At 39.4% G+C, this 14,119-nt stretch overlaps 1 protein-coding gene across 1 annotated transcript in view; it reads left to right on the top strand.

The window, feature by feature from the left end:
- The window catches only part of LOC149191319 (Cyclophilin-like peptidyl-prolyl cis-trans isomerase family protein), a 247,911-nt gene that overhangs the window by 228,515 nt on the left and 5,277 nt on the right, over positions 1-14,119 (top strand). The window lies entirely within an intron of this gene.

The following is a 14,119-nucleotide window of genomic DNA, read 5'->3' as shown; positions in this document are numbered from 1 at the left end:
AAATATCTTGTCCTTACCATCAGACATAGAGACTCCTTGTATGAAGTCCATCGAAATATTTTCGCATTTCTGGTTGAGAATGTGTAGCGGGTGTAACAAACCCGGGGTTGGAATATTTTCACTCTTATTCCTTTGACAACTATCACATTCTGCGACATATTTCTGAATCTCCTTGCTCATGCCCTTCCCATAGAATGACTGTCGAATGTTGTAGTAAGTCTTGTAGAATCCGACATGTCCGGCCTATTGAGGCATCTAGGGCTGTCATATTAAGGTGATTCTTCTTTGACATGATAACAATTTGTGAGGCATTTACACAATTTATATTAGCTTAATGTTTCATTCATTATTAGTATGTGTGTTTCCTTCATCAAACTGCTATCAAAAACAAAAGAGACAAGAACAAAAATGTTTGGCTTTCTGCCAAGGCCAAAACCTCTCCCTCTTGGAGAGGAAAACCCACGCATAAATTCTTCTTATAGAGATTCCCTTGAAGAAGACCAAGACCATGACCCTTGACACATTCTGCCTCTCCAAGACCAAGACATCAATCCTCTTGCTTGAACACTGCTGAGATCATCATCTTGCTGCACCTCTGAGGTCATCACCATTGCGCCTCCAAGAACTTCATCACTACTGCAAGGTTGTTGAGAGCATCATGCACCATGACTGCACCTTGAGGCTGATATGATCTTCTGCACCTTCCTTGAGATCTTGACTGCACTTCATTGCACTGTAAGATCATGATCCTTGTCTCTTACCTTTGTTGAGACTAACCCTCTTTACTGTGGTGATCATTCTTTCTTTTATTACTGCATATTTGGGACTGCATCTGAGATATATGTTCACATTGAGATCACTAGAGGGCAGATCTAAGTACTGTGATATCATTGTGACTATATATTGCCTTTCACAAGTATATCGAGCACCACTGTCCTTACATAGATATATTTCATCATCATGATAACATCAAGACCAAGAGCATTACATTTGCTATGCTTGTTGCAATATAGACAGATCCGTATACTAGGACAAAGATGCCATCGTGTAATCCTGGGCACTGTTTCATTATGCCGAGGCTGCAATAGAGACATCACTTGGATCATCTTCATCATTAGACTGTCGAGTGAGAGATCTATCACTGCTGTCCAATGTGCCTAGACTGCTACAGGAGAACCACCGAAATCTGATGTGAAGACTACTCCTGGCCATGCGAGGTTAGTTTACCTCTGTAATGCCGAGATTGCCATTCATAGAAATGCCGAGAATGTCCAGACCTCCAATCACTGCTGCGTCTATTACCTGAGATCATTCTGCTCCATTTATCTGAGATCTGGACTACACCTAAACCCCAAACGAGGTGCAGTCAAACCCTACCTGTGGCTCTGCTCCTCCGTACGAAATCTCAGAGGCATCCAAATTTTTGTTGTGTCTTTTTGCACTGAACCTTCATGGGTATTTATAGTGGTGAGCTATATATGAGCCGACATGAACTTTTGAACCGACGTGACCTTTTCTTCAAGCCGACATGATATATATTTATTTATTTAATTCATTTTCTAGCTGACTTGAAGATCCCTTGTTGTTTTGCTTGCAGACTTCGGTAGGCTAGCTTTTGAGGCATTGATCTTGGTCTTGGAGGGATGTGACACAACTTTGAAGATTTGTACATATTTACATGAACTCATGAAGAGTTTTTATACACATGACATGACTCTTTGAGATATAAAAATAAATCCTAAAGACATCAAGAAGAAGTCTTTTACCTAGAGACACTTCTTGCTCATGAAACCCATGTAGCAAGATTACAAAAATAATTTATTTCCTTTTATTACATCTAATACAAAGATCATGTCATTATGAAGACCGAACCTAGTTACACTTTCTTCAACACTCCCTCTTAACTAGGGAGGTATTCATAATGATACTTGGTCATTCTCAATCTGAAGAATTTCTCATAAGAAGAATCGAATTTCCAATCCTTCTGTTATAACATCATTTCAACCAACATTGTTTCCATTTAGCAAGGCCTTGACTAACAGCTCCATCTCTCACTCAGATCAGAGCACACAATGTTGGTGAGACCAATGATTGATAGACACGCATCATCATTGTCTCTCTTAGGGTCATACCCACCCGGGTGTTCTCCGAGTATGCCCTACTAGGACTATTCTCATCTTGGGTTCCCAGCGCTCAAGAATATCAGTTCTCTTGCCCACTCTTGTCTTTGATGCCCTACCACATCCTCAAACTTCAAAGAGTGTCGGATGCCAGATGATTACACAATCCTCCATTCTTTCTTCCAAACTGAAGACAAGAATGTCGTGTCTAACTCTCCCTCTTAACCAGGGACGAGTTCCAAGTTTCTCTTCACTCAGAAACTTGCTCAAGTTCCGTTACTCATAGGAACTTCCTAGAGCTCCCTCTTATCCAGGGACTCTATCATCAGTGCTTTATAGGGTCTTCTAGTTGACTGGTGGTCCAAGACTTCGATGTCATCAATTTCTTCACATGTAGGGTTCAACCATCCATCACTTTCCTCCCTCATGTCATTCCTACTTTCTCGGAAAGTATCTTCCTTGGCTTTATATCTGGGGCTTCTTTCATAAGGCCATCTATCTTCACCTTTTCTTCAACGGTGATTCACATAGTTGTGACATCCTTCACAATTCTCCTTACCTTGGCTTTGCACACATACCCAGTGTTTTCCAAGAGGTCAGACACCAAAAATAAATCACATATTACCTTTTGGTGATGGGATTTTTTTAGTGACATCTTCTTGTAGGTATCAACATCCTGCATACATGTTGACTCATCTCCCAACAATATCTGTTTTCAAGGGTCTTCACCTTTTCAGACTTCCATTAGAGTCTTCACATCATTCCGGGAGATTTCCTGGTCAAGTCTTCTTGATCCTCTAGATGTCGATTGCCTTTATCATGGTTGCATGTTTCATGATCTCTTCCATCCTCATGTCTTTCATTCCCAGGAGGTCTCAGAGTTTTCAATTGTAATCAACTACCTCATACTTCATTATGAGGACATATTATGTTGATTTCATCTAGTTTGACTTATGTCTTTCTGCATCCCTTCAGAGGAGGAGATCCTTTCCCTTTTGATCATGCTCGATCCATTTTACCTCATTTTCCCTACAGGCTACTTTTAGCAGCTTTCTTCATTAAACGATTCTTCAATCCCTTGATCTGTTTCATTATGTCATCAGTCCTTCATCTCATGATTTCCATAAGTTGGAATTCTTGATGAAGCACTTGCTGCCTTCCCAGTCTTAGGGGATCCTCCGCTGAGATTTCCATCCGAGAATCTTCAAGATCTAGTATATCCCCATCTGACAAATACTTCCTTTGTCCTGGATGACTTCTTCCTTTCCTTTAATGTACAATGAGATTCCCAAGAGCTATATCCTTCATGATTCATATGAGCTCTTGTTTTCATGATGCCACGATGCATCTTCTTACTATGATCATATCTGCAAGGACTTCTGATAGGATCCATCCCATTCATAATTGAGATCTATTACTCCCTCTTTCACTGATCCTTTCATCAGCTTCCTCCATCCTTCTGGCAATATGAGCTCCTTTCCATAATCTTCCCATATAATTAATTATTCCGTCTTGTTTGAGGACCACAGTTCCCTTTCCTTTTGCACATAGTTGAGTCCCTTCAACTTACCTTTCTCTATCTGGCATAGAGACCACAAACTATTGATTGAGGTGACCTTCCTGTTCATAGACATTTGTCACTTTTCTTATCAATGATGATTGTCTGTTCATCACTTTCCCAGATCTCTCAGTTGAGATCTCATGAAGACATTTCTTCATTCTTTGGCACCTTCTGCACTGGATTCCAGAGAGTATATCCTCTAGTATTTCATGTATCCTTCTTACTTTATAGAACCTTAAGAGTTCTTATGAATTCAAAGGAGACCTTGATGTACTGACTTCTCTAAGGATTATGACAATCCTTCTCATTCCATGCAAGAACCTTTGACAACCCAGCCAGTGTATAGGTCTACTTGCAATCATGAAGTCATAAAACCAAATTTGATTATAAAATGAAAAGGTACTTACTTGATATGTGAAGATGAGATCTTCACCCTGATCATGATGGCTGTTGGAAGGCAGATTTGATGCTTCCACCAGATGAGATCTTTGATAGGAAGATTTCCTTCCAACAGACTGCTGATACATGATGAATTGAAGTTGCTTGCCATGATGCATAGAGATCCATTAGATAGTACAGCTTCTGATTTGAGTACTGTTCATATGTACTTCTATATAAGCCTTTGAATTAAGTTCCCCCTGAGATCTGAAGACTGTTGTCATCCTAAACCCTTGCTGTTGTAGACTGATCTTGTAGGCTGCTTCTTTGGTCTAGGGCTTGCTTTTGAATGTAGATCTTGATTCCTTATATGTCTCTTTTCTGCCCTTACTTTAACTGCTGAAACCAATCCCTCTGATACCATGTTGAAGAATCTAGGGCTGTCATATTAAGGTGATTCTTCTTTGACATGATAACAATTTGTGAGGCATTTACACAATTTATATTAGCTTAATGTTTCATTCATTATTAGTATGTTTCCTTCATCAAACTGCTATCAAAAACAAAAGAGACAAGAACGCAAATGTTTGGCTTTCTGCCAGGGCCAAAACCTCTCCCTCTTGGAGAGGAAAACCCACGCATAAATTCTTCTTATAGAGATTCCCTTGACGAATACCAAGACCATGACCCTTGACACATTCTGCCTCTCCAAGACCAAGACATCAATCCTCTTGCTTGAACACTGCTGAGATCATCATCTTGCTGCACCTCTGAGGTCATCACCATTGCACCTCCAAGAACTTCATCACTGCTGCAAGGTTGTTGAGAGCATCATGCACCATGACTGCACCTTGAGGCTGATATGATCTTCTGCACCTTCCTTGAGATCTTGACTGCACTTCACTGCACTGTAAGATCATGATCCTTGTCTCTTACCTTTGTTGAGACTAACCCTCTTTACTGTGGTGATCACTGTTTCTTTTATTACTGCATATTTGGGACTGCATCTGAGATATATGTTCACATTGAGATCACTAGAGGGCAGATCTAAGTACTGTGATATCATTGTGACTATATATTGCCTTTCACAAGTATATCGAGCACCACTGTCCTTACAGAGATTTATTTCATCATCATGATAACATCAAGACCAAGAGCATTACATTTGCTATGCTTGTTGCAATATAGACAGATCCGTATACTAGGACAGAGATGCCATCGTGTAATCCTGGGCACTGTTTCATTATGCCGAGGCTGCAATAGAGACATCACTTGGATCATCTTCATCATTAGACTGCTGAGTGAGAGATCTATCACTGCTGTCCAATGTGCCTAGACTGCTACAGGAGAACCACCGAGATCTGATGTCAAGACTGCTCCTGGCCATGCGAGGTTAGTTTACCACTGTAATGCCGAGATTTCCATTCATAGAAATGTCGAGAATGTCCAGACCTCACATCACTGCTGCGTCTATTACCTGAGATCATTCTGCTCCATTTATCCGAGGTCTTGACTGCACCTAAACCCCAAACGAGGTGCAGTCAAACCCTACCTGCGGCTCTGCTCCTCCATACGAAATCTCAGAGGCATCCGAATTTTTGTTGTGTCTTTTTGCGCTGACCCTTCATGGGTATTTATAGTGGTGAGCGTATATATGAGCCGACATGAACTTCTGAACCGACGTGACCTTTTCTTCAAGCCGACATGATATATATTTATTTATTTAATTCATTTTCTAGCCGACTTGAAGATCCCTTGTTGTTTTGCTTGCAGACTTTGGTAGGCTAGCTTTTGAGGCATTGATCTTGGTCTTGGAGGGTTGTTACACAACTTTGAAGACTTGTACATATTTACATGAACTCATGAAGAGTTTCTATACACATGACATGACTCTTTGACATATAAAAATAAATCCTAAAGACATCAAGAAGAAGTCTTTTACCTAGAGACACTTTTTGCTCATGAAACCCATGTAGCAAGATTACAAAAATAATTTTTTTCCTTTTATTACATCTAATACAAAGATCATATCGTTATGAAGACCAAACCTAGTTTTGTAGTTTGTATACGTTTTTACAAAACATATCCGCAATTTGCTTAGTTGTGTCGGTTTTTTTGATAGCCATAAAATGGGCATATTTAGTGAGTCTGTCAACTACTACAAATATCTTGTCCTTACCATCAAATACAGAGAGTCCTATGAAGTCCATCGAAATCTCTTCACATTTCTGGTTGGGAATGTGTAGCAGGCGTAGCAAACCTGGGGTTGGAATATTTTCACTCTTATTCCTTTGGAAAATATCGCATTTTGCCACATATTTCTGAATTTCCTTGCTCATGCCCTTCCAATAGAATCATTGTCGAATGTTGTAGTAAGTCTTGTAGAATCCGACATGTCCGGCCGCGGGTGAATTGTGAGATTCTTTTAAAATCTTCATCTTAAATTTGGATGCTGGTGTTAGGTAAATTCTACCTTTGTACCATATTATGTCATTCTTCCACTCGAAATTGGTATATTGATTGATGTTTTTAATCATAAAGTCACAATCCTCATCCTTGGCATATTCAACTCGTATTTCGTCTAGCCATTCTGGAACAACTATCATGGCGACACATGTTGTGTTGTCGTCATCCTTACGTGAGAGTGCATCAACTACAACATTCTCCTTCCCCTTCTTGTGCAATATTTCTAGGTCAAAAGCTGACAACTTCTCCATCCATTTCTTTTGTTTGGTTGATAATGTCTTTTTCTGAAGTAAGAATTGAAGATTGTTGCAGTTGGTTCAGATTGAAAATTTACTCCCAAGCAAGTATTGGTGCGACTTTGTTAAAGCATGTATGATGGTGAGCATCTCCTTTTGGTATGTTGATTTCAAACCTTCTCGTTTATTAAGTTTCCTGCTTTCAAATGCGGGTGGTTATCCTGCATCAATACGGCTCCAATTCCAAATCCTGAAGCATCACATTCGACTACAAACGGTTTGGAGAAGTCAGGAGTCGCTAGCACTGATGTGGTTGACATTACTCCCTTTAAATTCTTGAAACACTTGTCTGCTTGGTCATTCCATTGAAAAACATTCTTCTTTAACAGATTGGTCAGGGGTGCTGTCAAATGTGCATAGTTTTTTATAAATCTTCTATAATACCCGGTTAGCCCTAGAAATCCTCTTAGCTTGGATACGTTCTTGGGTTTGGGCCATTCTTTGATTGCCTTGATTTTGTTGGGATCCACTTTGACTCCTTCCCTAGATATAACATGTCCTAGGTATTCAACTTCCTTTTGCCCAAAGGTACACTTTGATAACTTGGCGTAGAACTGATTCTTCTCCAATACATGTAATACTTCTTCCAGATGCTTGAGATGTTCCTTCCATGTCTTACTATAGACCAGAATATCATCGAAGAAAACTAATACAAACTTCCGTAAATATGGGTGAAAAAGTTCATTCATGGTTGCTTGGAAGGTGGTTGGTGCATTTGTTAAACCAAATGGCATAACTTTAAACTCATAATGCCCTTCGTGAGTTCTGAATGCTGTCTTTTCGACGTCTTCTAGTCTTACTCATATTTGGTAGTACCTTGATCTTAGATCTAATTTTGAGAAGTATTTTGCACCGTGTAGTTCATCTAGCATTTCATCAATGAACGGAATCAGAAACTTATGTTTGATAGTGATTTTGTTTAACCCTTTGTAATCTATACACAAACGGAAGGACCCATCCTTCTTCCTGACCAATACTACGGGTGCAGCGTAAGGACTTCTACTTTTCGTAATGATTCCATGCTTCAACAGATCTTGTATTAATCGTTCTATTTCTATCTTGTGGTGATGGGGATAATGATATGGTTTAACATTTACCGGTGTCGAGTCTGGTTTGACTTTAATGATGTGCTCAATTTGCCTTTCAGGGGGTAATTTCATTGGCAAATCTTGAAAAACCTTCTCGTATTTCTGGATCAAGGATGAGATTTCTGATCGCTGGTGAGTCCCTTCTATTGATAATAACTCCAACTGCTAACATTGTGCGACAAACGCTATGGCTCCCTTGCGAATAAGTTTCTTCATCTGCTGAGCAGAGATGACTTGAGTTGGTGGAGCTTGAAACCCAAACAACTTATATTTCCTTCCATCCAATTTGAATTTAACGAACTTCTTTTGGTGATTTGCTGAATATGTGCCTAGTGTTTGTAACCATTGTATCCCTAAATTGACATCTACTCCCCCTAGGGGGACTGTATAGAAACTGGACTCCCTTTCATATTCGCTTAGTTGCAACTTCGCTTTATGGCACTTGCCTTCTCCATCTATACGATTTCCATCTGCTACCATAACTTTTAAATCTGCTACAGGGTAAGCTAAAATTTTCAGTGTTTTTGAAACATTAACATTTACGAAGTTGTGCGTACTCCTTAAATCTATTAGAACGATAATGTTTTCCTTCTTGATGTGACCTTTAAGCTTTAGTGTCTGTGGCTGAGCTATCCTTGTGATGGCTGCCAAAGAAATTCGTGGCATATCTTCTTCTGATTCTGGACTAGGGGTTGCATTTTCTTCATTGTTCTCTTCGTCAAAGCTGCCTTTTGAAGATTCTTCTTCTTGTTCGGCTTCGCAGTTGTACAATTTTTGCGTTGCGCATTTGTGTCTTGCGTAATACTTGTCTCCGCATTTCCAACATTTGCCATCCCTTTTCCTTTCAACACTAGATTGTTGTTTTCCTTCATTTCGCATTGGTGGTGGAACGTACTTGCTAGTGTTCTCTGACGATGGTTTACCTGACTTCCCCTTGGAGTAGCTGTTAGTTCTCTCGTTACTGGCATATGGTGCCTTATGGAGTTTATATTTTCGCTCGATAATTATCGCTGCGTGTCTGGCATCCTCAATGGTTTTGGGTTTATGCATTTTAATTCTTCGCGAATGTAATCTTTAAGGCCATAGCGATACATTTTTAACAACTCTTCATTTGAGAACCCTCTTTGCCTTACTACTAATACTCCCCATTCGTGAGTGTATTCACTCATTGATCCTTTTTGTTTCAGGTGAACGAATCTCTCATAGACATCATCCTCCTCCTCGTCATGAAACCTTTTTAGCAGAGCGTTTTTAAAGTTTTGCCAATTGAACAAGCAACCTGTACATTTAGACGACCACCACAGAAACCAATCGTACGCTTCTGCTTCTAGGTAATTGGATGCAATCATGACTTTTTCTTGCTCGCTGAGTGGAGGGTTTGCTAAAAAATGGCATCCATCTTATTTACCCATACAATGACGCCTTTATAGTTCTTACCATCATACTTAGGTAATTCATTTTTTATTTTAAGATGGTTCCTTTTGGAAGATTTGGTATAATACTGGCTTCCTTCGAAGTGAATTTGCGGTATTCGCGGCTTCTCATGCCTCAGGAACTCATGCTCTAGAGAATTCTCACCTTCCGGAGTCTTGGGACTCTGTGTAGCTGAAGGTGGATCAGTCCCTCTGAAATGCTGGCTCATCAAGTTTTTTAAAAAAGAGATATCATTGGCCATTTGGTCTTGCTTACTAACTGACTTCTCGATGTTATCAAGGCGTTTATTTAACTTGTTGATGTCCTCTTGAATTTTTTTCATATCGTCATTATTGTTGCTTGCCATTTTGTTTTGTTTTTTCTTTGAAGACCCAATTTTTTATTTTATTTATTTAATAATATATATTTTAATTTATTTAATATATATATATATATATATTTTAAATAATTAAATTGTAACAATATAATATATCAAACTGTAATGATATAACTATATGAATATTATGACATATAGGTTATATAATTATTATGATATGGTTGATATATGTTAAAATGTAATTAGATGTAATGGTCACGCCATTTGATCGTGGTTTGAAAAGGACGATGGTATGTTATTCAACCAGCGTTGAATCGGGGTGTGGATGGAATGTGTGGCGGAAGGTGACAGCGTGGATAGTAGGATGCACGGGTTGTGGAGAGACAGGGATGTGGAATGGACTATGACAGAACGTTGCCGGTCGGATGCAGACGATGGTGCGGGTGAGAGGTGGCAACGGCTTTGGACAATGCAAAATAGAGAGCATTGTCGTGGGAGGACCGAGCAGATGGGACAAAGGAATGTGGACACTGCAACAGAACGAAGCAGCGTGAATGCAGCCATGGTATCGATTCATGCTTGGACAACCGACAGTGGGAAAGGAAGCACGAGATAGGGCTTCGAGTGGGGGAAAACAACAAAACAGGGACATATAGCGGAATCTGGAACGAATGGACAAATGGTGGCAACAACGATGGGGACAACGAACTGAAACACAGTGGAATGGGCACAACACAGGTCGAGAGAATTAACCGCTCTGATACCAATGGAATAGTAAAACTTAGATGCCTGATGGTCAGCAAACATAGACAAATGTATGAAACATAGTCATGAGTAATATTTTTATTAATTGATGATGAAATGGATGATTTACATGGTTGTGACGGTGCTCCTTTAATAGGAGTTGATTGGCCACGAACCCCATAAGACACGTCCCTTGGGAATGGTGTCGATTCATTACTAAGTATTCAATCATTAATTACATTTATTTAATGATTGGTTAATTAATTATACATATACATTTATTATTATTTTAGTTATGTAAATTTTAATTCATAACATTATATCCAACTTTCAAATTATAAACAATTTAACAAAATAAGAATTTGAAAATTGAAATTGTTTATTTACCTGGCTCATCTGCTTCCCTTGCAATCCTTGCTAGGTTCTTGCCAAAGGTACCTGTGGCTCTGTTGAAACAAGTGATCTGTGTGTATCTCCAGCTGATGACTCTCCTTAGGGACCATGCGGTCAATGCAGTCAATCAATCCATCTCTAACCTCCCCAGTCAAAGATTTTGTCTCCAAAGCTTTATAATGATACCCCAAATGGGCCCATACTTAGCCACTCTATCCTTGTATGCTACCTTTATTTTCTCCTTTGCTTGATCCATAGCCTCATAAATGAAGCCCATAGCCAATCTTTCCCCATCCACCAACCACAACACCTTAACCAGTGGCTCAACAACCTTCACAATCTCTGCTGCCTTTTTCCAAAATATTTCTTCATTAACTTTCTTTCTCACATCTTTGCCACCCTGTTTATGAGACCAATGACATTCATTCCAGTGGTTTTGAAAGCGATAAGAAGTCTGTTTCATTTCTTCTAATGGAATTGGACACAACCTTTGGGACACATCCAATCCCGAACTTTCTTCTTTGCTACTGGAAAGCGTCTATCCATCCATATCTGCGGCTTGAGCCACTAGCTGAGTGAGTTGGTAGGGAGCTGGGTCTTTTTCCCTTCGCTTTGTTTGGCCACCGAACTACGGGAAGTGCCTAAAGAGATTGGTTGTGCTTCATCGCTGGAAAACACCCTTTGCAAGTTTCTATGTCGGGAAAGTATAGATTGCAATGTCAAAAAGTGAGTTGCAAATCTAGTGATGGCAGACCTAATAATATCCTTGTGCGTTTCCTGATCAGGTTCAAAATCTATGAGTGATTGTAGATATAATTTGTTATGCTTTTGGCATTCTTGTACATACCATAGTGTTCTTGACCCAATCTATTTTGCCAATATCCTCAAGCATGAGGTCTATGCAATGTGCAGTAAATGGGGTCCAAAAGATGGTTTTGTATGGTTTTGTGTTTTTCCTCCAACATTTTACCAGCAAGAACATAGATAGAGGCATTATCTGTGATGATTTGAACAACATTAGACACCCCCACCTCTTCATCGACCTCATCCAAAAGCTGAAACAACAAGTGTGCATCTTTCACTTAGTCAGATGCATCAAGTGATTTTAGAAAGATGGTTCCATGTGGGAAAAAGATAAGAGATTAGTCCATCCCTCTGACATGATGGTACATCTTGTTTTTGCCCATGAGCTTTTGAAATCTTTCAAATATTCATCAATGGACAAAACTTCTTTTTGCAAAAGAGATCCCCTTAACTCATGCATAGTAGGGCCTTTGAAGCCCTTTCCAGCAGCAAATATGGCATCAATCATAGGTTCATAATAAGGTGAACGAGAAGCATTGAAGGGGATATCATCATCATACCACCATATAGCTATGTAACCACAAGCAATTTCTCTCAATTCTTTCTTCCAATGGTCATCTAAAGTGGGTTGCATTTGATCTCTATTAGCTTGAGGACCATGTGCACTATCAGAGGCAGAGGAGGCTGTGAAATAACTTTTGATATCACCCTTCTTTTTCATTTTATTGTTACCCTTTTCTTGAATAAAATCCAAAGAGGGAGGAACATAGTGAAAGGGGTTGGATGCATCAGTGCAAGGGATAGATGAAGAGCCCTCATAATCAAAATTGGAGTTGGCAGCCATCATGTGTTTTATACTCTTCCTCCCAATTTCAGCCTCTATTTTTTTTGCGTAGCTTTTTCTTCCTCAAACTTCTCAAAATTTTCTATCAATTCCTTCCTAACCCCCCCAATTTGTTTTGATGGGGCTGCACATGGAGCAATTTGGCCTCTAATACCATCCAAGTGTTGTTTCAGCCTATGAATGCCCCCTCCACCTCCTTTATTTTTTTATGACAAAATCTGCAATGCATTTGATTATCAATCATCTCAGCATATGCCCAAGCAACATCTTTCATTCTAAGAGCCATTTTCTGATATTTGGACTTGGAAATGAAAGGAAACAAATCTAAAAATGAAAAGAAAAAAAAACAACTCTTCAATGTTCATTTCTTTTACAAAAATTACTCTTTTCAATTTCTAGATTTGCAAAAAAAAAAACATCTCTACCCTACTCAATGCTGCTCCAACAAACCAACTCCTCAATGTTGCTCCAATGGCTGCCCAAGAAACTCCTCACTGTTGCTCTAATGATTGCCCAAGACTCTTCATTGCTGCTCCAAAAACCAACTCCACAACTCTTCACAAACTCCTCACAAATTCTCACACAAATGCAATGAGATAGCTGTGAGGAAATGTGAGGGGGTTGGGTTGCTTTTATAGGCTTGGGAGAGGTAGATGGGCTTTAAGAAAACCTAAAACCAAAAACTAATTATGTTTGGGGTCTGAATTTCCCTCCAAAAAATGTCGCTGGGCGTCTTTCACTGGTTTAAGTCGGACTTGGCCGGTTTGTTACTGAACCTGCCGAGTCGGTGACCGGCTCGGCTGGTTCGATAACTAATCGGCCAACGAACCATTTTTTCTACCGAGCCGGCCCAACCAGGGGTCTGGCTCGGCTGAATTCAATTTGGTCCGACCAAATTTTAAAACACTGCTTTTGGCATATTTATAGTGAACTAATTCAAACATAGGGCGCCAAAAAAGCAAAAAATTGGCATTAAACACCCATACACAAAAAATAATAAGTAATAACCACCTCATTTTAAAAAATATTTTTTTTATTGCATTATTTGCAATGTGAATGAAAAATGGCAATAAGAGGGTGCATAACAAAGTTCCAAAAAAATGAAGCTTGCTGTTCAAATATGGAGAAAACCCTTGCATTGGCTCATGGGCATGAAAATCATAGCAAATGGAAAAAAACAAAGAAGCAAAATGTTGGTAGGGAGAGGCAAGCAAGCACAACCCTAAATCTATGAAAAAAACCATTAACATAGGGGTTTTTAAGAACATGCCTCTTAATGGAAGAAATGAAGTTTGTCACACTGATCTTCAACCTTTGATCCACAAAATGTTTTTAGTTGGTGGTGATAATGGCTGTTTGATCCTCAATCCCTCCTTGAAAACCACCACAAAGCTCTTCCCCTTCCTTCTCCAAGACTAAGAAACCAAAATGAGCAAATAAAATTACCAAAATCGCTTTTCTAGCCGTGGCCCAGCCTGCCCGACAATATTTGAGGTCATAGCACGATATTTTGCTAAAATATTGGCGATATTTTGGAAATATCACAATATTTTCAGGCAGGAAAATATCGCGATATTTTCTCGGCAATATTTTGGCTTGCCGAAAATATCGGGATATTTCTGAATATCGTCAATATTTCAGCGATATTATCAACACTGGTTTAATCCATGTTTTT

This window comes from Pinus tabuliformis, chromosome 2_2 (assembly GCF_031772625.1).
Source record: "Pinus tabuliformis cultivar Carrire ecotype Pingquan chromosome 2_2, CPIR1, whole genome shotgun sequence".
Classification (NCBI taxonomy): domain Eukaryota; kingdom Viridiplantae; phylum Streptophyta; class Pinopsida; order Pinales; family Pinaceae; genus Pinus; species Pinus tabuliformis.
The sequence above is the reverse complement of the archived record's forward strand: the minus strand, read 5'-3'. Positions and strand labels throughout refer to the sequence as shown.